Source organism: Colobus angolensis, unplaced genomic scaffold, assembly GCF_000951035.1.
Source record: "Colobus angolensis palliatus isolate OR3802 unplaced genomic scaffold, Cang.pa_1.0 Scaffold27, whole genome shotgun sequence".
Lineage (NCBI taxonomy): Eukaryota > Metazoa > Chordata > Mammalia > Primates > Cercopithecidae > Colobus > Colobus angolensis.
In genome coordinates this window covers 5873641-5898623 of record NW_012115932.1, presented here as the reverse complement: position 1 = coordinate 5898623, position 24983 = coordinate 5873641, and the positions used below count along the sequence as shown (strand labels likewise).

At 34.8% G+C, this 24983-nt stretch overlaps 1 long non-coding RNA gene across 1 annotated transcript in view; it reads left to right on the top strand.

The window, feature by feature from the left end:
- LOC105515800 overlaps positions 1 to 24983 on the top strand; it is a 99031-nt gene that overhangs the window by 8724 nt on the left and 65324 nt on the right. The gene's annotated exons all lie outside the window — the stretch shown is intronic.

The window sequence follows — 24983 nt, the reverse complement described above, 5'->3', positions numbered from 1 at the left end:
TGTATGAAAATACTGGACTAGAAAACAGGACACCTGCTTTAAATATGGGGGAAAATCGCTATTAAAGCCACGGCATCTCCACTTTGTCATTTATAATGAGTTCACGAAAAAGTTATTTAAATAATATTTATTTATTAATGCTTAGGAGCTATCACTGCTTTCTCTCATGAGACACTTCTTTCCAGGTGAAAGGAGGTCAGGTAATGTGCCTATTGGCTTCTCTCTGCCTCTTGACATACTGACCTTCCAGGACAGCAGAGTGATCTTATCTGATACCAGAAGAATAAAATGGTCAGTCTCAGTGTAGCTCCTTTTTTTTTCATTTAAGTCACAAATTCTCGTTTTATCCTCTGGCAGCATATTTTTCTGCATCAGGCCTGACCCAGCTGGTATTGACTAAGAGAGGGAGAGAGAGTCAGCCTAATTCTTGTGTTAGTTAGTTGACCTCTTTGTTTCTCCTGCTACCCTACAGCCAGTAATGCAGACAATAATTTGACCTTCATCTGCCACTCCTTTTTTTCTCTTTTATTTCCCTCTCTTTGTTTCTCAAACACTTATGGGGAAGATGTAAAGATGTGGCTCCTCCAAGATCTTTGCATCACCAATGTGTCAGTCATTCTTCTAGATTTGGGGATGCTATGGTGCCATTGACAGATAAGAGCTTTTCAAATAGAGCTTTCCATCTGTGGAAGAGACAAACAACAAAGCAATACACAAATCTATAGGATGATTGTTTTAAGATAATGTTAGGGACAGAATCTTTGACTGGACTTACTTCAGATTGAATAGTAATAGGCATTTGAGCTGGTGTCTGAAAAGGGAGAAATAGTCAGGTCTGTGAAAATTTGGGGAAAGAACATTTAAGGCAGTGAAAAGAGCAAGTGAAAAATAATTTGACATGTTCAAGGACCAAAATGAGCAAGGCTAATATGACTGTGACAAAAGTGATGTGTGGGAGAAAATGTAGGGAAATTGAAACCAAGTGGTAGGCAAAACCTTCCTACTCAAATGAAAGAAATGAAAGATAAATTATTTGAGAAAATATTATAGGCATGTTCCTGTCTTTTAGGTGATCAAATAAAGGGAGGGATGTAGAGACATAGAAAGATAGACTGATAGACAGGCATTCAGATCTTTCCTTAAAGTACTTTGGGAATGTTTAGAAGAACAATGAGTTTTATTACTGAAAGAATGATATCTATTCTTTTTGCTTTTGTTTTACTTATGTTTTATGCTCAACATCAATTTTCCTTTCCACATTTTAATATTTTCATATGATCAAGCACAAATATAAACAGCATGTCTCTATCAGTTTGTCACCTCCCTGTGCAATACACACACACATATTCAGAGAGAGAGAGAAAGAGTGAGAGAGAGAGAGAGAGAGACTAAAAGAGAGAGAACCTGAGGATCTCTGGGGATTTGAAAGAGATAGACAACTGATAGCTGGAAGTCACAACAATGTCTGGGTTGTTTTAGGTACAGCTCTATCATCAATCAGGGATTTGAACAAGCCTTCCTGACCTTAATATTTTTATGAAGTAAAAATCAGAGAAATCTCTGTGATATGGTTTGGCTGTGTCCCTACCCAAATCTCATCTTGAATTCCCTGTGTTGTGACAGGGACCCAGTAAGAGATAATTGAATCATTAGGGCAGATCTTTCCCACGCTCTCCTCATGAGAGTGGGTAAGTCTCACAAATCTGATGGTTATTATAAGGAGGAGTTTTCCTGCACCAGCTCTCTTTGCCTGCCACCATCCACGTAAGCTGTGACTTGCTCCTTCTTGCCTTCCACCATGATTGTGAGGCTTCCCCAGCTATGTGGGACCATAAGACCAATTAAACCTTTTTGTTTTGTAAATTGCCCACTCTTTATCAGCAGCATGAAAATGGACTAATACAGTAAATTGGTACCAGTAGAATGGGGTGCTGCTGAAAAGATACTCAAAAATGTGGAAGTGACTTTGGAACTGGGTAACAAGCAGGGGTTGGAGCAGTTTGGAGGACTCAGAAAGACAGGATGGTATGGGAAAGTTTGGAACCTCCTAGATACTTATTGAATGGCTTTGCCCAAAATGCTGATAGCGATTTGGAAAATAAAGTCCAGGCTGAGGTGGTCACAGATGGAAATGAGGAAGTTGTCGGGAACTGGAGCAAAGGTGACTCTTGTAATATTTTAGCAGAGACTGGTGACATTTTCCCCCTGCCCTAGAGATTTCTGGAACTTTGAACTTGAGTGAGATGATTTAGGATATCTAGTGGAAGAACTTTCTAAGCAGCAAAGTATTCAAGAGGTGTCATTCAGTTTTGTAAGGGAATCAGAACATAAACGTTCAGAAAATTTGCAGCCTGACAATGTGATAGAAAAGAAAATTCCATTTTCTGAGAAGAAAGTCAAGCTGGCTGCAGAAATTTACATAAATAATGAGGAGCAGAATGTTAATCTCCAAAACAATGGGGAAAATGTCCCCAGGGCATGTCAGAGGTCTTCACAGCAGGCCTCCCATCACAAGCCTGGAGGCCTAAGAGAAAATGGTTTCCTGACCCAGCCCAGGGTCCCCATGCTGTCTGCATTCTAGGGACTTGGTGTCCTGAATCCCAGTCATTCCAGCCATGACTAAAAGGGGCCAAGATACAGCTTAGGCTTTTGCTTTAGAGGGTGGAAGCTCTAAACTTTGGCAGCTTCCATGTGTTTGTTGAGCCTGTGAGTGCACAGAAGTCAAGAAAAAAAAAACTACATCTAGATTTCACCTGATAAAGACATACCCGAGACTGGGCAATACGGAAATGCATGGATGCCCAGGTAGAAGTTTGCTGCAGGGGCAGGGCCCTGTGGAGAACCTCTGTGAGGGCAGTGTGGGAGGGAAATGTGGGGTGGGAGCCCCAACACAGAGTCCCTACTGGGGCACTGTCTAGTGCAGCTGTGAGAAGAGGGCCACAGTCCTCCAGACACCAGAATGGTAGATCCACTGACAGCTTGCGCTCTGCTCCTGGAAAAGCCACAGACTTCAATGCCAGCCATGAAAGCAGCCAGGAGGGGGGCCATACCCTGCAAAGCCACAGGGAGCTGCCCATGACCATGGGAACCCACCTCTTGCATCACTGTGATGTGGATGTGAGACATGGAGTCAAAGGAGATCATTTTGGATCTTCAAGATTTGACTGTCACACTGGATTTCAGACTGGCACAGGGCCTGTAGCCCCTTTGTTTTCACCAATGTCTCCGGTTTGGAATGGCTGTATTTATCCAATCCCTATACCTCCGTTGTACCTAGGAAGTAACTAACTCGCTTTTGATTTTGCAGGCTCATAGGCAGAAGGGACTTGCCTTGTCTCAGATGAGACTTTGGACTTGCGGACTTTAGAGTTAATGCTGAAATGAGTTAAGACTTTGGGGGACTGTTGGGAAGGCATGACTGATTTTTAAATATGAGGACATGAGATTTCAGAGGGACTAGGGCAGAATGATATGGTTTGGCTGTGTCCCTACTCTAATCTCATCTTGAATTCCCACATTTTGTGGCAGAGACCTGGTGGGAGGTAATTGAATCATATGGGCAAGTCTTTCTCATGTTGTTCTCATAATAGTGAGTAAGTCTCATGATATCTGATGGTTATTATAAGGGAAGATTTTCCTGCACAAGCTCTTTTTTCCTGCTGCCATCCACGTAAGATGGAACTTGCTCCTCCTTGCCTTTCACCATGATTGTGAGGCCTCCTCAGCCATGTGGAACCACAAGTCCAATTAAACCTCTTTTTTCTTTTTTTTTTGTAAATCACCCAGTCTCAGCTATGTCTTTATCAGCAGCGTGAAAATAGACAAATACACCCTACTATTCCTTTATCTTAACTATCCAAAGGACTTAAATGCTTTTGATTCTATCTCTGAAACTTTTTTTTTCAAATTATTGCCTTCTTTTATCTCCATATTAACTAGATAGAATCTTTCTGATCATCTTTCTATTTTTTTCTATATCATCTGCCTTTTCATCCACTTTACTCCACAGTTTTTGGAGATATAATAACAATGCAGCATAGGAAGTGGAGGACAAAGAAAAATGATCAAGAACAATATTAATGTATGCAGCTCATTTAGCCAACAAACAGCACAATGCCCCTGTGAATTTATTCATTCTCAGAACAGTAGGTTGAAAAAGGTGGAGTAAACATACTTAATTCTGCAGTGTTGACATTGAGTGGGAGCCAAAGTCTTGAGCTATTTGAAATAGCAGGCCATATATGGATGGTATGAGAAATGTTTTCTTTGTGGCCCACAGAGTTGCATTTTGTTTTTTAATAAATTAGATTTTGAGTTTTAAATGTGAGGAAATTTCACACAACCATCAGACAGTCAGCCTCTTTTTTAAAAATGAGAAGATCAGGCATATATGGCCTGAATTTTTGCATGATAACAACTATTTGGTACTGAGTAGAAGCTGTCCCCTTTGGAGAAGATATGCAGACTCATGACTTTGTTCATCACTACCCTGCTCACTCCATGAATTTATATTATCTTTCTTGCTCTTATAGGACATGGACTTTATGACTTATGACTTAAGAGAATGCTGAATGAGTTCAATAAATTGGTAAGGTAATTACATTAGGTAGACATGGCTTTGTATACTTTCCTCTCATTCTATTTGCCCTACAGCCATTCACAAACCCCAGATATGCTCGTTTCCTCATCTGCAATATGAAGATTATAATATTGGCCTAAGTAGTTTAAAGTATTGAAAGCTCACTGGAAAGCAATTTAGAGTTTAATTACTAAGTAGCTATTGCTGAAGAAGATTTAACTGAAATTATTGGAATAGTGCTAGGATTTCTACAATAAGAACTGGTAATCTGGAGTTAAACCTGCCTTTGTCAGTATAATGGGCCTCTGTTTTGGAAGATTCCAGGCAACTATATGACCTTCTTTTGATACAATAGTGATTTTTTTCATTGGAGAAGAAACCTTTCCTTCATAAGAAATCACTTGGTTTATTTGTGGTGGTGCTGAATTCACCTCTAGCATTAGGAGTATCAGACTTGAACAATTTAAGGCATTGTAACCCTCTCTCATTTCCCTCCCTCATACACACAGTGTGCTTACTTCAGACATGGTCATGTAGGTATACAAACCAGAACTAATGATGCAGATAACATACTCATGGGATTTTTGTTGAGATGGTTAAAAAATCATTTGACTCTGATTCCTGTTTATACTTGAGGTAGTGAGGATGGAACTTTGGACTGCCAGGGGCCACCTCATAGAGAAAGCCTGAAAGAAAGTGCATCTAACGTAAGTCAGGGAAAGCCAGCTGAACAATGGATGGGTATAAAGAAAAGAGGGATAAACCCCACAATATTGTTTGAACATGGATTAAGCTGTTTCTGAATTTAGTGCTTACTCTGCACATTCAGGTATCAATCCTTCTCTCCCACTCCCCACTTTGCTTGATGAATATGTTTAAATTTGTTTCTGTGAATTGTAAAGTATAGATTGCAGATTGATCCTTACCTATGCTGATTATCTATCTATATATCTATCTGTCTATATGTTTATCTATCCATCTATCTGCAGTGTCCAAATTTAGTCATTTCAAATTCTTGTTTATTAAACTGGGTCACTCGAATAACCCACATTTTATCTATTTCTGAATATGTTTTGTTTCCCCAAAATAAGATGTAGGAATTTTCATGTAATTTTAGTATTCATCTGAACTATTGAAGGAAGGAAGAATTCATAGGTAATAAATAGTCTAGGTCATTCTAGGAACTTTCAATGCCTTTGATTCAGAGAATAACACAAAATGGCACAAATCTTTGAAGACATCTCAGTCTTCACCACCTCAACCTCAGTAAACTTCATCACAAATCAGCCCATTTTCTGAATACTTGAGAAAATTTCAATATGCGTTCTGTATTAGATAATACAGAATCACTATTAATATGTTAGACTTGGTAACAGAATGTTGAGTAGAAAATGATTTTGATTCTTAGGCAATGCACACTAAAGCATTTAGAGAAGTATCATGATGTCTGCAAATTATTTTCAAGTTTGTTTGTTTTAAAATACATATATATGTACTGGTATTAGTATAAAAATTTTGTTTTCAAAAATGACTCCTCCACCATGAAAAATGCTTATGTTCAATTCTTGAGTTCTAGAAGGGCATGGAAGAGACCTGATGATGTACCATTATCTCCTTGTCCACAGTGATTGTTTCAAGATTGGCATGAGGCTTGAGATCAATGAGATACATTTCGACTTTTACTTGCTATACTTTGAGCTTGTGAGTCAAGAGAGGGCAACAATTTTGCCAGTTTACAATGGGGACCTCCATGAAAATGAAGTTAGCAAAGAAGAAAATGGAATGGAGAAATAGAAAGAAACTGATAACTGATGAAATTGTTTGACTCCCAGGAACAAGCCAAGTCTAAAATTTCCCCGGAATCTTTAATTTATACAAGCGAATATTTTCATGTTTCTGTTTCATCTAGTTTGAGTTGATGTCCTTTGCAGTTGGAGGACCTCTTGACAATACACTACAACATCAACACTTTTGGTATGGTATTTAGCCTTTGAGTTGACAGTCCATTATGTTGTGTATGAATGACCTGTAGGAATTAGCCTTCTTTCTTTCAGTCAAAATACAAATTATTTAAGAACATAGACCATCCATGCCTTAAGTCCTAAAATGTTACCCACTGGCTCTTTATATATTATACAGTAGATATTATATAGATGACATTTGCTAATAAATATTTGTATATTAACAGGGAATAATTGTGGATGGTTGCACTTTGTTGAATTGTATTTGATGAATGAACTAGCGACACAAGAGGAGACAACTGTCCTCCACCCCCAACACACACAAATACCTGCTATCTGTACCAGTAGTATTCAGAAGTCCAATTTGTTTATCTTTGTGGTAATCACTAATATTCATAATATTCAATAATAGCTAACAAAAGTTAATGAACACTTTCTATACACCAGGTACTGTGCTGGGTACTTTATGTGTATCATCTCGTAACGACCTATGAGATAGTCAAATAACTACCCTTTAATGAAATAACTACCCTAACTAATGTATTATTTTCCTCGTTTTGCAGATAAGAAAATGTGAGGCTGATTGTGATTAAAGGATTTTCTCAGTAATTTTGAGTGGTGATATCAAGTCCAGGTCAAACCCTATATTCCAAAGACTGTGTTTTGAAACAAGTCCGTGAATAAGTTTACAATAAACATAAATTCACCCAAAGATTTCATACTTTATCAAATAAGATATGCATTTAAGTCAGCCCATTCCAAATGTTCTTCCAAGTTTGGCAAAAATATATCTAATATGTTATGCCTAATCTGGTAACAGAGAAATACTAAAATTTAACTTTTATTTATGTAGATTTGGTTCTTTAAAAGTCTGAAAATTAAATCTCTCTGGTTTTGGATTCTGTTTTTGTAAGAATTAGAAAGACAGTGTTTTATAAAATAGTGTCTTGGTTAAATTATTCGGAGTAACTGATCTTAATTTCTTCAGAGGTCCTCATTAGCTCTAAGTCTCTTATAGTTTATGAAATTATCTAACATGAGAGTTCTTTATTTTGTAAATAAATTAGAAATATCCATGAGGGTGATAGAATGTTCATCTAGAAAGGACAAAATAAAACTACATGGATTTTTTATAAAGGAAAAAGCAGTATCAACAGTCCCAGAAAAACCTATGTATTTATTGATCTAAGAGATGACTTATGTTCACCAAATGCATTGAATGCTATTTCTTATGTGATATTTAAACTATGGCTCTATGATTGACTTTTTAAACATAAAACAAATATTTTGTTTCATTTATTAACCACTAAGTATACATTCTTTTTATGGGAGTTCTAGTTCATTTTCAACTATTAGGCAGTGTGTATCAGCTTTTTGACCTTAAGGAATGAATATATATGATGATTACACCAAAACTAAAAATATTTTGAAATATCTGGAAGGCAAAAAATATTAAAAGTAAAAATAAATAAAATTTTAAATCCAGGGAAGTTTATTCTGAAATATTTTAAGAGTTAAATCTTATTTTCCATTTTTTAAAGAACAGTTGGTTCCTGAAACAGAGAAATAAAAAGATGCCATAAAACCCCTATGAATATTAAAAGGTCAAAATTGATTGTATGAAGTTATTTTTAACCATGGTTTGAAATATCTTTAGTAATCAAGAAGACAGGAGATTTATGCTTCTACTTTTATCTCAGCTGATACAAAACCAAAAACTGGCATTAAATTTTTGCTATTAATTATAGTGTAACGTGTATTTATAAAGTTATTCTGTAAGAATTATCCATAATGAAAAGAATTTCCAGAGCCCCCAAAAAAGGAGAAAGTGAAAAATTACAGAAGAAATGGTTCTGTGATCTGTTTAGCTTGTTACCATAAATTGACTTTCCCGTTTTAATACCAAAGCAGAGAATTTCTTAACAAAGTTTAGGCAGATTATGGATTCTTTATCTATGTAATTAAACCAATTTCAGAGTCTAAAGTTTGAATGACAAAGCTAGGCTCTAGTACAATGCAAAGCGGCCAACATTTATATAAAGATAACGACCGTAGGAAATCTGATTAAAGAAGGTTTTTAAACATTGATTTTAAAATTTTATGGGGCATGAAGCAAATGCCAAAAGAAAATGAGTCCTGTGAGTGTAAGCCTTGGACGAAAAGATTATGGCTTACATGTCATCTGTATTTCTAATTGAGTAGGTGTTTACAAACATGACAGAACAATGTTATTTCTCTATAGGAATATGGATTACAAAGAGAGCCATGCTCTTTCAAAAGGCCTTGTGAATATCTTCATGAGATTACTAGACCCCAGATTCATTATCTCCGTTGTAAATATAAGAAAACCTAATTCAAAGCAGGACCAAAAAAAGAGAAGGTGGCTGTCAGAGATCCATGCTGAGAATATGTGTTAGTGCAGGTGTAGAAATTGTCCAGAGGCAAACAAGAAAAATCAGTGATTCCGACCAGTGAATCATATGAATCCTGCAGGATTTAAATTACGAAATTTTTAGGTGTACATTTCTTTTATTTAAGATCGATATTTGAAACCTAATATATTTGAAACAAAGAGAGAGAAAGTAATAGATGCAAAGCACTTGCTTTATAGAATTATTTAATAGTTAATTTTCCTAATATCACAACATAGACTGCAATTAACACATAAACATGTATACAAATTTCAAAACCAAGTCTACTTTACTAGCTAATCAAACCTGCTAGTATGGAGCAATTCGTGTGCAAAATGCACTGTTAAGCTTGCAACATACAATAAGTAATATAATCATTATCCTCAAGTGATCGCTATTATTTCCCCAGTTTATAGGTTTAGACACTGGATGATTAACTGTACCACACATTCAGTTCATAAGTGGCAGGAATGAGCTTTGAACTCAGGCATGTTCCAGAGCCTGTGTTCTTTTATGTATTTTATTTTATTTTCATTTTTTGGAAATAGAGTCTCACTTTGTCACCCAGGATGGAGTGCAGTGGTGCGATCTCGGCTCACTGCAAGCTCTGCTTCCCAGGTTCACGCCATTCTCCTGCCTCAACCTCCCGAGTAGCTGGGACTACAGGCGCCCGCCACCATGCCCGGCTAATTTTTTTTTTTTTGTATTTTTTAGTAGAGACCGGGTTTCACCGTGTTAGCCAGGATGGTCTTGATCTCCTGACCTTGTGATCCACCCACCTCAGCCTCCCAAAGTGCTGGGATTACAGGCATGAGCCACCATACCCAGCCCAGAGCCTGTGTACTTAATCACGATACTGCACTGCTTTGCTCATAAATGGGAAACACTGTTTTAAAAATAATATCTCACAGGGTTGATTCTGCCTATCTGGTGTTTGCCAGGAGCAAAAATGTCATAGTGACACTTGTAGAATTTATATACATTTAGCATCTTTTTAAGATGACTATGAAAAGATTGGCCATTAGAATATTCACTCTAAAACCAGAACTGAGGTGAGGAATTACAGAAAGAATGTAGGCATATAATAAAAATTTTCTGAATATATATATACACACACACACGTATATATTCTATACATATATATGTTTTTAGGTGCACATTTCCTCTATTTAAAATGGATATCTGAAATCCTAATTTATTTGAAACAAAGATGAAGAAGTAGATGAAAAGCACTTGTTTTACAGAATTATTTAATAGTTAAATCCCATATTTATATGGAATATGTATAGATGAATTTCAAAAGCATCCTATTAAGTGAAAGAAGCCAGAGGCAAATGACTACATACTATATGACTCCATTTATTTGAAAGAATAGAGAAGTCAAGGCTATAGTAACAAATGCAGATCAGTGATTGCCAGGAGACTGACATATGGAAGAAGACTGAGAATGAGCAGGAGGAAAACTTTGGGGGTGATGGTAGTGCTCTCTATGTTGAGTGTGATTCTCTCTCCTTCTGTATGTAATATATATACACACACATGCATGCACATATACACTCATGGAAATATTTATGGGCCAGGCACAGTGTTTCATGCCTGCAATCTCAGCAGTCTGGGAGGCTGAGGTGTGCAGATCCATTGAACCCAGGAATTCATTTTCTGCCATTTGTATATTCTGGTTCCTTCTGATCCCTTATTATATTCTGTTCCTTTATTTTCTGAAATGTAGAAAATAAAAGGATATTTTGGATGAAAATCACCTTTTATATGATTAAGTAGCTTATCGAATCTTCATAAACTAAGAAATAACAGTGTGTGACTTGTCTCAAAAGAAGACATTTATGCAAACAAACATATGAAAAAAAGTTCTTCATCACTGGTCATTAGAGAAATGCACATCAAAACCACAATGAGATACCATCTCATGCCAGTTAGAATAGAGATCATTAAAAAATCAGGAAACAACAGACGCTGGAGGGGATATGGAGAAATGGGAATGCTTTTACACTGTTGGTGGGAGTGTAAATTAGTTCAACCGTTGTGGAAGATAGTGTGGTGATTTCTCAAGGATCTAGAACCAGAAATACCATTAGACCCAGCAATCCCATTGCTAGGTATATACCCAAAGGATTATAAATCATTCTACTACAAAGACACATGAACACGTATGTTTATTACGGCACTATTCACAATAACAAAGGCTTGGAATCAACCCAAATGCCCATCAATGATAGACTGGATAAAGAAAATGTGGCACATATACACTATGGAATACTATACAGTCGTATAAAAGAATGAGTTACTGTCCTTTGCAGGGACATGGATGAAGCTGGAAACCATCATTCTCAGCAAACTAACACAAGAATAGAAAACCAAACACTGTATGTTCTCACTCATAAGTAGGAGTTGAACAATGATAACACATGGCCACAGGGAGGGGAACATCACACACTGAGGCCTGGCAGGGGATGGGGGGTAGGGTAGGGATAGCATTAGGAAAAGTATCTAATGTAGATGATGGGTTGAAGGGTGCAGCAAACCACCATGGCACGTGTATACCCTATGTAACAAACCCGCATGTTCTGCACATGTATCCTAGAACTTAAAGTACAATTTAAAAAAATAAATAAGGCCCGGCGCGGTGGCTCAAGCCTGTAATCCCAGCACTTTGGGAGGCCGAGACGGGTGGATCACGAGGTCAGGAGATCGAGACCATCCTGGTCTACACGGTGAGACTCCGTCTCTACTAAAAATACAAAAACTAGCCGGGCGAGATGGCGGGCGCCTGTAGTCTCAGCTACTCGGGAGGCTGAGGCAGGAGAATGGCGTAAACCCGGGAGGCGGAGCTTGCAGTGAGCCGAGATCACGCCACTGCACTCCAGCCTGGGCGACAGAGCGAGACTCCGTCTCAAAAAATAAAATAAAATAAAATAAATAAATAAATAAATAAATTGCAATGCTTTTCCTAGAGCTTCTGGGTACTACTTCAAGTTTGGAGCAATTTTGCAACCCTAATCTGACACTACACTTGTCTTGCTTATTCCGTCCCTTCACATCAGTTGACCTTAAGGTCACTGTGGTATAATTAAGGCGCACAAAATCTTTTTCAAAAGAAGGATTGAAAACAGCACATTTAAGATAACTTTGAGCCAGGTTTGAATGTTAGTTAATAGTATTGCGTACTTAGGATACAGATCTCCTCATTCTTAGTCCAGGGAAGCTTTTATTATCTCCTATGTACTTTCAATTTTACTGAAACAAAAGTAAAGAAATATTATTAAAACTTTGTCAAGAAGACAGAAAGACCAATGTCTGCAGTAAAAATTATATATTTAGCTAACTAAAAGCTTATACTCACCATGCTTTGAATGCTTACTCTGACATTAATTTCTTCTGTCAATGGCTTTTTGTTAATGCAATGAGCATTTCATTTATCAACAGCTAACAATTCATATATTTATAGGGGTTTAGTTCATTTCTATTCTAATATGTAACAGTTGGGTGGCCCGGAAAAGTAAAGGGTGCCCTAAACCTTAAAAGGTCAAACTTGATGGTAAGAAGTAATTTTTTCATCAATGAAAACAAAACAAAACAAAATTAGAGAAAAATTATGTATCTTAAAATGAGATAAATTAATACTTAAAATTAAAAAGTAACATATAATGAACCTAATGGAAAAAAAGTATTGTGAGTAGTTTCAACAAGTGAACCTATGATTCCATTGACTATCAAATATTCAAGTAGTTTCATTAAAATGACCGATTAGAGTAGAATTGAAAGACTTAAATTTGTATAGTTATACATTATAGATAGGTGTTACATGTATACATATCTTATTATACACATAACAAATGATATTATAAATAATATTTAGGATTTTGGGCCTTTCAAATTAGAGGCTTTTAAATATCTACATCAATAAAATTGAATATTTTACTGATATTTTAAAGTTTTTAAAGAGATGCATTCATTCATCATAAAGTGTTAAAATGGCACATGGAAGTCACTGAAATAGTTAAGTGTATCTGTCATTTTCATCACCATTGAAATAATATGTTGCTCATTTATTATTGAAGAATCTTTAAAAGATGTAAATACCATGGATTTTTCTAGTCATTTTCTCAGATTTTGTTCCTCCATTTTAAGATTATATCAATTTTATTTGTTAGATAGATATATTTTCTTTTTAAAGAAATTGATATTTAATATAATTGAGTAAAAATAATTTGCCTTAATTGTAAAAGGTTAGCAGATTTTTATGAACAAGTACATCTAGAAAATTCCATTCAGATGAAGACAAAGATTATTTCTAGCATGATGAAAGCCTTCCTTGTCCCCTATCAAAATCAATACACCTCATCCACTGCCCCTAAAAGGCAGCACAATTCTGAATTTTTAAATTAAATGTTAATATCACTGGATTAAAAATTTGCATTAATGATATCATATAAATCTTTTATATCTGTCTATTAATAATCAATTTTTATCAATTTCCAAAAAGAAAATCTATTTGCCTAATGATTATGATTTTGTTGACTTATATATGAATGTGGTATATCTCTCCACTTATTTTGATTTCTTTACATTGTAAGAATAAAAATTCAATATTTTAGATTAAATTTATTTCTACACATTTACTGTTTTGATGTTACTACAACTAAAGTATTTTAATATTTGCTAATATATAGAAACATATACTATTATCCAAGTAAGTATTTGATATTTACTTAGTTCTAAAAGTTTTTCATTAGATTCCTATAGAACTTTCTCCAGCCCCAATATGATATGTGAATAAAAGACAATTTCATTTCCACTTTTGAAACCCTCTACATAGGTATTTTTTTCTTACATTATTGTTTTGGCTAGGACTTCATCATGTTGAATTCAGTAGAGACTGAGTACTGAACTCAGTATAAATATTCTCAACAATGTGTCAATGTATATAATGTTTACAATAAGCATTTTATAAATATTCTTTATTAGATAACTTTTGTTTCCTATATTTCCAGTTTTCTGAGTTGTGAAATATTATTTTTTCTGTATTTCTGGATTCAATTAGCAACTATTTAGTTTTACACTCTTAGGTTTGTATTTATAAATGAGATTAACATGTAATTATCTTTTTTTATAATGTCCTGGCCTCACAAAATAACATATATACTTACTGTTTCCATTGTGTGAAAAAAAACTTTTAAGATGGTTTCATTTTTCTCTAAAACATTTGGAACAACTTACCAGTGAAACCATTTGTGCTTAGAGGTCCCTTTCTAAAAATGCTTTTGATCTTTTGTTAACACTGTCAAACTGACAGAATTTTGTTTCTTCCAAGTTTGGTAAATTTTCTTTTTCAAGCAAGGTATGCATTTTAGTTAATAATCAAGTTTTGGGGCTTTAAGTTGTTCATCATATGCTTTTATTATTTTTCTATTTTGTGTAAGATTTATAGTGATACAACTCTTTTCATTCCTAATATTGGCATTTGTGTTTTCCCTCTTTTTTCTTGATGAGTGTTTCTAAATATGCAAATGTTTAATATCTTCAAAGTAATTAAGACGGTTTGATTTTCTATAATGTATTTGTGTTATTTCATTAATATTTTTGCTTTTATTCACATGTACACTGCTTATAAATTTCTTTATGGTTTCTTGAAATAGATATTTAAATAATTTATCTTCAGACTTTTAAATCTTTTTTTAATTTGACAGATATAAGGCTATACATTTTCATTAAATATTGCTTTGATTCTCTTCCAAGGGTTTTAATATATAGTATTTACATTACGATTTAGATTAAAATATTTTCTAATTTCCCATGTGACTTCTTTAATGCTTGGCTTACAAAATTTGATATTGCGTATTTCCCAATCATTTAATGGAACTTTTTAGTTATCTTTCTGTTGCACATTTTTACCTACGTTTTTCTATGGATAGAGAATATACTCTGCACAATTACTGATCACAATTATTTTTAGAATTTGAGAATTCTTTATTGCCTAACATACGGTATATTTTATCAAGTATTTTATAGACACTAAAATTGTATTTATTCTGTATTGGGCAGGTACAGCCCTCTATATTTCTCATATAGATCAAGTTTTTAAATCATGTTGTTTAGATAATCTACTCTTGCTGCTTTTTTATGCCTCCTTGATTTTTATTTGCTTGTCTCTTAGTTGCTGAGAGAAATGAGTTGACATCTCCAATCGTGACTGTGTATTGATCTATTTTTCATTTTAGTTCTAATGAATTTTACTTCATATATTTTGAAACTACATTGTCAAGTGCTTTGAAACTACATTGTCAGGTGCATAAACATTTTACTTTTCTATATATCTCTGTTGAATTCAGTCCCATTTTAGTATGAAAAAAATCCTTATGCTTTTAATATTAACTTGTCTTAAATTCTATTTTTAATAATATTTATAATAGTTAAGCAACTCTCCAGTTTGCATACATTGAGAATGTTGTTGCACCATTCTCTCTCCTCTGCCTTCCATCCTTTCCGAGCGCCACCATGGTAGGCCCTTTGAAGGTTTTGTGTCCTTTCCTTTCCCTCTATCTACTTAAAACGTATCTTTCCTTTTAGATCTCAATAATTTTAACATAATATGACCCAGGTCCTTTTTTGTTATTCTTTCTTATATTGTTTTGTTTTTTCACTTAGGGTATTTAGAGATAAATTATGTGGGTTATATCTCACCAATTTTAGAAAATATTTAGCCAGTAGCACTTCAAATTGTCTGGACTAATGCTGTCTTTTCTCACTTTATGGGATTCCAACACAAATCATGGAATCTTACGCAGTCGTGAAAAAGAACAAGGTCATGTCCTTTACATGGACATGTATGGAGCTGGAAACCATAATCCTTAACAACAAATGCAAGAACAGAAAACCAAATGCCACATATTCTCACTTAGAAATGGGAGCTAAATGATGAGAACATAAGGATATACAGAGGGCAAAAACACACACTGGGAATTTTCTGAGGGTAAAGGGTGGGAGGAGGGAGAGGATCAGGAAAAATAATAACGGGTACTAGGCTTAATACCTGGATGATGAAATAATCTGTACAACAAACTCTGATACTACAAGTTTACCTATGTAACAAACCTACACTTGTACTCCCAAACTTAAAATAAAATGTTTTAAAAGCATATGGAATCCATAATTATTTCAAAGTTTAAAAAGTACATGATATATTTTTACCACTTTATAAAACACATTTAATTTATTTCTTTTATTTTCCATCTTTATATTTTTATCTCAGCCTCAATCTGGATACTTTCTATATGCTTAACTTCCAATTTATTCTTTTTCTGCCATGTCCAAATAACTATTTAATTTCATGATAACTATTCTTTATTGTAACAATTTTCTTCTAACTATTTTATAGTAGTGGGTATTTACCTAGATATTTAACAGTTTGGGCATCCAAAGCTGCTCATTCTCATAAAATGGAAAGTAAAAAATGTTTTATTTTAAGCTATCAGTTCTAAAAATCCAATTATTGAGAAAACTGAATTAACATAAGGAGATTTATGACCATTTCATTGTGAACAGAATATATTTCCTTTAAATTCGAGCTGGAATTTTACATAATTCTAATGTATACATGGATAAAAGGTAAGCTTCTCTTACTGATGAATGTAAGCTCCAGGGTGTAGGGATATCTGTTTTGCTTTTTATGGCTGTATTTTCAGCACCAAGAACAGAGACTGGCACAGACTAGGTCTCCTTTACTAAATGAATTAAATAAATTAGTGAATCAAGGTGAATGTGAAGAAGCGACTCATTTTTTTTTGTATCCTCTCACAACATAATTTTTTTTGTATCCTCTCCCAATATATTAATTTCTAGGGACACTAATCTTATACAAATAGCAACATTTAAAACATAGTGTAATATATGAGTGGTCTTGATTATAAAGTAATATTAATAATGTAATGTTTTCAAGATACATTTTATAATAAAGAACATTACTGGAAATTAAAATGTCATTTCATAATGATAAAAAGAATCGGTTCATCTAAAAGACATAAGGCTGAATATATATACATACTAGAACAGATGAAAAATATATTATTTGAAAACTGAAAAAACTAAAGCAAAGAATAGGAAAATAGGGAATCATAGCTAGAGATTTTAATACAATTTCTTAGTATTTGATAAAATAAACATACAAAAATCCAAAAGAATTAAAGATTTGAAAACCACCATCAATGACTTTTTCTGATCCACATTTTAGAACATGACATCCAACAGCTGCTTGATAGGTGTTCCATTTAAAAGCATGGAGTAATATTTATGAATGTAGGCTATATAGTGGGCAATAAAAATGTCTTAATATATTTCAAAGGATTAAAATAGAGTATATTCTCTTGCCAAAATAATATTAAATTAGAAATCAATAGCAATTAGATATCTTTAAAAGTCTCAATATATTTAAACATCATGTTTCTGAATAATCTATGGTTATGTGAAGAAATCACAAAGACCATTGATAATTGTTATTTATTTATTGTTGCTCCAGATATTACTGAACCCTAGTATTGAAGTGCTATCAACATGGAACTATGTGTGTATGTTCCTTTCATGTCTTTTACTATTAAGTAAATACAGCAACCTCCTCAGGTACATAATAAAAAAAAATACAGGAAGAAAGATGTGAAAAAAAAAAAAAAGCATTGCACAGTTTTTTTGTTTTGTTTTGTTTTTAAAGAACCAGGGTGTAACATGAGTAGGATGCAGCCCAAATGAGGGAAGTTGCTGTTTCACTGTCACACATCCCGGCAGAAAGGTGTCATGACTACTCAGTTCCAGCCAAAATACGTTTACCTTTCAGGAAACTTTATTATTATTATTACCTTGAGATGGCGTCTTGCTCTGGGGCGATCTTGGGCTCACTGTTACTCCCCCGCCTCCCAGGTTCAAGCGATTCTCCTTCCTCAGCCTCCCAAGTAGCTGGGACTACAGGTGTGCACCGCCACACCTTGGTAATTTTTGTATTTTTAGTAGAGACGGGGTTTCATCATGTTGGCCAGGCTAGTCTCGAACTCCTGAGCTCAGGCAATCCGCCTGCCTTTCAAAGTGCTGGGATTATAGGCATGAGCCACGGCGCATGGCCCTTTTAGGAAACTTTGATGGAAACTTTCCAATTGCACTGCTAAGAGTACTGTGGAGAGTAAACCATACACATAGGGTGACTTTTCAGACTGTGATCTGTAATAAGACCACATCATCACCATTCATCAACACAAAAGTTTTCACAAAATGCATTGATAGTAAATAAATCCATTGATATTAAATACCTTTTTTTTTTTTTACTTTAATCTATATTACTGGAAACTTACAAGAGCGCCTTATGGGCTAAAGATATTTTTAACTGAGGTTAATATGTAATTATTTTCCAGATGATTAGTTTTTTTTTTCCTTCAATTAAATCAGTGGATTTCACTTCTGTCCCACCTGCTTCATTAGCTTGGCCATTGTTTTCTGGTAGTCCAAGCTTATTTAAAGTACCACCTTTTTACAAGCCCCTTTCTGATTTCACTGATAGTATTGGTGTTTACTTCTCATATGTTTAATAAATGTTTTTCTCTTATATACTTCATTTCATTAAATACTATATACAAGTCTCTGTTAAAAACATTAGCTGAATTTTCACTTAATCCTCCCAATAACCCACATGATAGGTAGCCTTATAGTATTAGCACTCTTATCTTCCCGAGAAGAAAAAGTGAATCACATCAAGATTAAATTACCTCTGAATTTCCAATGAACAATAAGTACCACAGGGAGGATTTCAAACCAGACACCCTGAGTTCAGAGCTGAGGTTCTTGTTCCCCCCACATGTACCATCTACTCATCTATAGTTAGAAAAAATATAAAAATAGTTACACTAATTATAATATACAACAATTAAAAAGTATATACTTCCTCCTATCACACACACCCATCCAAACTATCTCCAAATTCTATGTTTAACATCCAGTCCTCTAAACCTCTAATCTTAATATGTGTAGGTCAAAATACCGTAAGTCTCACCAAGAGAACCTCTGGCAATATTCCCCTAAATGATGCCCTTGCTTTCAGTCTTGCTCACAGATAATCCACACAGTAGCAAGAAAGGATCTTCTGAAATGTAAATTATATCATGTCATCCCAAGTGAAAGAATTTCAATGAGCTTTCCACTGCATGTAGTGTAAGATCTGACCGGGTTTTCCCTTCCAACATCATTCTATGCCATTTTAATCCTCATTGACTATTGTCTTGGAATACCAGTCTCCTTTCTTTTCTTCAAAGTTTCCAAGATCCCCCCGTCCCTTAACTTACTGCTGCTTTTTCCACCTGAAACAGTCTCACATTCAAACTGATGTACTCCTCTAACTCAGAATCATATCCAAACCCACACATGATTTTCTTTCTCAGCTTTCAGATCTCAAATCAAATGTCTCTCCTAAGAAACCTTTATTGTTTTTCCCTATCACACTACTCTTCTCCTTTCCTCTCTACAATTTTCTTATTTTACAATTATAAATTTACATGTTTATGTCTGCCTTCTACATTCATCCACACTTTTATTAAAACAAGTATCCACTTCGTAACATATTGGTAAATGTTTGTAAGTACTGGTAAATGTTTTACAATGGGGTTCAAAAATTTTTTTGATTTGTGGTGTGTATCAGTCCCATCTTGCATTTCTATAAAAACATACCAGAGACTGGGTAATTTATAAATAAAAGAGATTTAATTGATTTAGGGTTCTGTAAGCTGTACAGGGAGCATGATGTTGACATATGCGTGGCTTCTGGAGAGGCCTTAGGAAATTTAGAATCGTGATGGAAAGCCATGATTTAGAAGACAGTATGGCTTAACTGGCAGGAGCTGGAGCAAGAGAGAGGTGGGGGAGGTGCCACACACTTTAAACAACCAGATCTCCCGATAATTCACTCACCAGAACAGCACCAAGGAGACCAAGGGGATAGTGTTAAAGTATTCATGAAGGCTCATCCCCAAGATCCAATCACCTCTCACCAGGCTGCATATCCAACACTGGGAATTACAACTGGACATGAGATTCAGGCAGGGACACAGATCCAAACCGTATCATGGTGCTTGCCAATTTACATGCTATTAATACTATCATCTTGGCTAAAATGAAGCCACTAGCACGATGTCAGCTGCCTCACAAAATGTTTGAAAAGGTAGTAATGAGTTCTTATTAGCAGACATTAGCTGGCTTACCACTTGGCCCATGTCTATTCCATTTGCCACAGTGGTAGTAGTACTTAGCATGATAAAGTATATTACCTTATACTTAATGGTGAAAAACTGAATGCTTCTGCCCTCAGACTGGGAACATTTAGGGATGCCCACTTTCACCACTGCTATTTAACATAGTACTAGAAATTCTAGTCCACGTATTCAGATCATAAAAATGAAAGAAAACAGTCCCTAATTCCCAATTGTCTGCATACAGTAACCCAAACAACAGAAAACAACAACAACAACAACAGAAAACCCTCTTACAATTAAAAACTCAGTTCAGCAAAGTGGCAGGATACACAATTACTATAGAAAAATCGTGTGCTAACAACAAAAATGAGGACATATAGATTATAACTATAATATCATTTAAAGTTACTCAAAAATGAAATAATTAGGTGTATATCTAACAGACATATAGAGGATTACATGTTGAAGACTACAAAATGCTGATCAAAAGAACCACAGAAGATATAAAACCACAGAAGATATAAATGAAAGATATTCCACGCTCATTGTTTCAAATATTCAACATAGCTAAGAAGCAAATGCTCCTTACATTGATATATAGATTTATCACAGTTCCTTTCAACATCTCAGGGAAATTTGTGTAGATATAGACAAGATTCTTCTAAAATTTATTTGAAACAAAAAATGACATCACTGAAACATTTCTAAGATAAAAGAAAGTCAAATGAATCAGTCTATCCCACTTCCAGACTTCTTATACAGCTGGAGTAATCAAGACTATATAATATTGCCAGAGATGAACACATTGAACAAAACAACAAAATAGAGAATTCAGAAGTAGTTTCACACACATACAACCAACTGAATGTTTTACGAAGTTGCAAAAGCAATTCAATGAAACAGTATGTTTTCAACAAATGGCGCCTGGCTAATTGTATATCAATAGGCAAGAAAAAAAAAAAAAAAATGAGAGCCGGGAATGGTGTCTCACGCCTGTAATCCCAGCTCTTTGGGGGCCGAGGTGGGTGGATCACCTGAGGTCAGAAGTTTGAGACCAGCCTGACCAACATGGCGAAACTCCATCTCTACTAAAATTACAAAAATTAGGTAGGCCTTATGGTGCACACACGTGATCCCAGCTACTCAGGGGCCTGAGGAAGGAGAATTGCTTGAACACAGGAAGCGGGGGTTTCAGTGAGCCAATATCACTCAACTGCACTCCAGCCTGGGCGATAAGAGCAAGACTCCACCTCAAATAAATAATAATAATGAAAATAAGAAACTATAAAAGTTTAAAAGATTGCGCTGTAGAAAAACTTTGGGACATAGGGCTTACTTAGGCTTAACTTAGGGACATAGGGTGTAATCATGACCCTGAAAACATGATTTCTGAAAAAAGAAATCAATACGTTGGAATTTATCAAAATTAAAACATTTTGCTGTGCAAAAAACAAATTCTAATCACAGGATAAAAAGATAAATTACAGATTGAGATAAGATATTTGCAAACCAGATGCCTGGCAAAGGACTAGGAACAAAAGTATATAAAAGACTCTTAAGACTCAATAATTTAAAAAAATCCAATTACAAAATGAACAAAAGACATGAAAAGGCATTTCACTGAAGAGGATATACAGATGTCAAAAATGCACATAAGTTGTTCAACATCACTAGCCATTAGGATAATGCAGATTAAGAATACAAAGTGGTATTACTGAAAGATACAGAATATCAAAAAATAAAGCATAATGAAAATACCAAATGTTGGATAAGTTACAAAGAAAATAGATAAAACATACATTGCTGTGGGAATGTAAAATGGTACAGTTACTCTAAAAAATAATTTGGGAATTTCTTATAAAAATAAACATACTTACTATAAAACCCAGCAATGGCACTCTTGGGCATTTATCCTAGAAAAATAAAAACTAGGATAAATGCCCTAGAAGATACAAAGAAGATGAAAAAAAAAAAAATTTACATACACTCAAAATTCTCTAGAAGCCTATCATAGCAGCTTTATTTGTAATAGTAAAAATCTGAAAATAACCAAAATGCCTCTCGATGGGCGAATGTTTAAACAAAATTTGATGAATTCGTACTTTGAAAACTGTTGAGCAAGAAAAAAGAACAAACTTGATTCTAACAAGTTGCTAGATCTCAAGGGCATCATGCTGATGAAAAAACAAAAAAGGTCACTCTCAAAAGGTCAAATACTCTACAATTTCATTACATAACATTCTCAGAATAACGAAATTGTATAGAGGGAAGCTGATTAGCAATTTCCATAATTCAGGGATGGGGTAGGGGGAGGGCTTGAGTGTGTACAAAATGGTAGTACCAGGGATGAAACTGGGTGAAAGGTACGTAAGAATTTTCTGTGCTTTATTTCAATTATTTATGAATCTAGTTATTTAAATAAAATGTTTAAAAATAATTTGAGTACATATACTAGATGAAAAATGCTGAAACATTTAAAATACAAGTTGAAAATATTTGGGGTACAGGGCCATGGTGTTATGACTAATGTGATTTTCATAACTAAGAAATACTATGGTGTCTTTTAGCAAAGACTTTCTACCAAAAGCAACCTACAGTTGCTTAAATTTTTCATGTATTTCAATCAAACATTCCCTGAGAATGTGAAACACGGGATTCTTTGTAGTTGATATTCATTGATCAATGTTTACACTTTACTAATTTAAGACATCATTAATTTCTTCTAACAATACTTAGTGTTCCTAAAAAACAGCGACCTAGAGTTGCTTTTTCCAAAATCGTAGTGGTTGTGTTATATTTACATGTATGAGTAGAAGTGTTGGGATTTGAATACCGTTCTCTTTGCAAATATACTTCAATTTAACAAATTCAAAAGGCCTACATTTTTTCTCCCACATGTTTGATTTTGTAATGAAACCTAGAGGTTCATGTCTATTGAAATTTTAAGTCAATGATACAGTAATCCTCCCTTATCCATGCTTTCACCTTCCACAGTTTCAGGTTCCTACAGTCACCTGTGGTCCAAAAATAAGTGAGTATGGTTAAGAAGATCTTTTGAGAGAGAGAGAGAAAAAGACCACATTCACATAACTTTTATGACATTATGTTGTCATAATTGTTCTATTTTATTGTTATTGTTGTTCATCTCTTGCTTTGCCTAATATATAAACTAAACTTCATCATAGGTACATATGTATCTGACAAAAAAAAAACAACTGACAAAATCTGACAAAAAACAAAAAGCTATGACATTACCTGTCCTTTCAGGCACCCACTGGGGGCCTTGGACTGTATCCTCCATAAATAAGAGGACTACACTACTTAAAGATCTTCAGTAACACAAACTTGTTAAATTTGAAGTTAACACCGCAAGATGCATTTTAAGTTATTGTGTTGTAGTTAAAAGGTCTCATGAAATTTGGGTGAAAAAAAAAAAAGTAAGAGAAGAAGACAAATTAGGTTATTATCAGATGACGAAAACAAAACCCAATTAAAGTTAAAATCTTTTGTACCAGAAAGTAGTTTAATTAATACTAACTTATCTGCTGTGTTGTTTTTAGCTCCAAGTAAATTTCCAATGATATGGAACACATTTTTTAATGCACCGTTTTTCTAGTTCAGTAACTCTTCCATGTGTGCTTACATTTATCACATACTTTGATCAAACCCTTCTCTGGGAATTTGAAACATGGGATTCTTTGTACTTGATATTAATTGATGAATCTTTACACTTTACTAACTTAGGACATCATTAGTTTCTTCAAACAATATTTAGTGTGCCTACCAGGCACTGGGGCCAAAATCAGCAAATAAGAAAGATGTGGCTCCTGCACTCAAGGGGCTTATAGCCTAATGGGGAAAGAGAGAGGAGTAAAAAGACAGTTGCAATGCAGGATGGCAAGAACGAGGATGGGAAAATATAAACTACAACAGGATCACATAGAAAGTCACATAAAATTTGGCAACAGAAGAAGAGAGGAAATGATACTCGGGCTAATATAAAAAGACAAGTAAAATTTTCCATCTGGAAGCAATTGCAGAAAGTGTTTCAGGCTGATAGAACACACATGATAGTCCAGAGTGAAAACACTATCGATGGCAAATTGTTGTAGTGTTCTAAAGAAAGCAAAGGGTAATTCACTAAGTTCCCAATTTCAGAACCACCTTAATCAGCTATACACTGAAGTGTAATATCTTTAACAGACAGTGTTTATTTTACTAGAGGATATTAGGTATGTTGTTTGATTTTCTGATTTTTTTTCTCTTTTGTTTTGTCAACAAAAATGAAACTTTAATTTCATTTTTTCGTTTTAATAGAGATGGGATTGTGCCATGTTGCCCATGCTGATCTGGAACTCCTGGACTCAAGCAGTCCACCTGCCTCAGCCTCCCAAACCCTGTGATCACAGTTGTTAGCCATTGTGCCCAGCCCTAGGGAACTTTAATTTCTACTAATTCCCTGTGCCTCCTAGTTTCCAAGGTATGCCTAGTCCTCCTTCAGAAGCAGTCCTCTCTCAAGACTGTCATTTCTTGTTCTGAACAATTTCAAATCTCTTTCTGTCAATTTCTCTGCAGCCAGTGTTCTGATCCCCCAGGTTTTGGACCAGTTATTATGTCTTCACTCGTGTGAGACTTTTTCTTAGAGGGGTTGCTTTCACCTGTATTCCACCGTCACTGGGCTCCTATTTAGTGTGGGCTCCAGAATGGGTTGGGCCTGGCTTGGGCATTTAACTTTGCACATAAATCAAGAGCAGTAGCACCGTGTGTCCTGTCCTGTAATTATCCTATATGCATG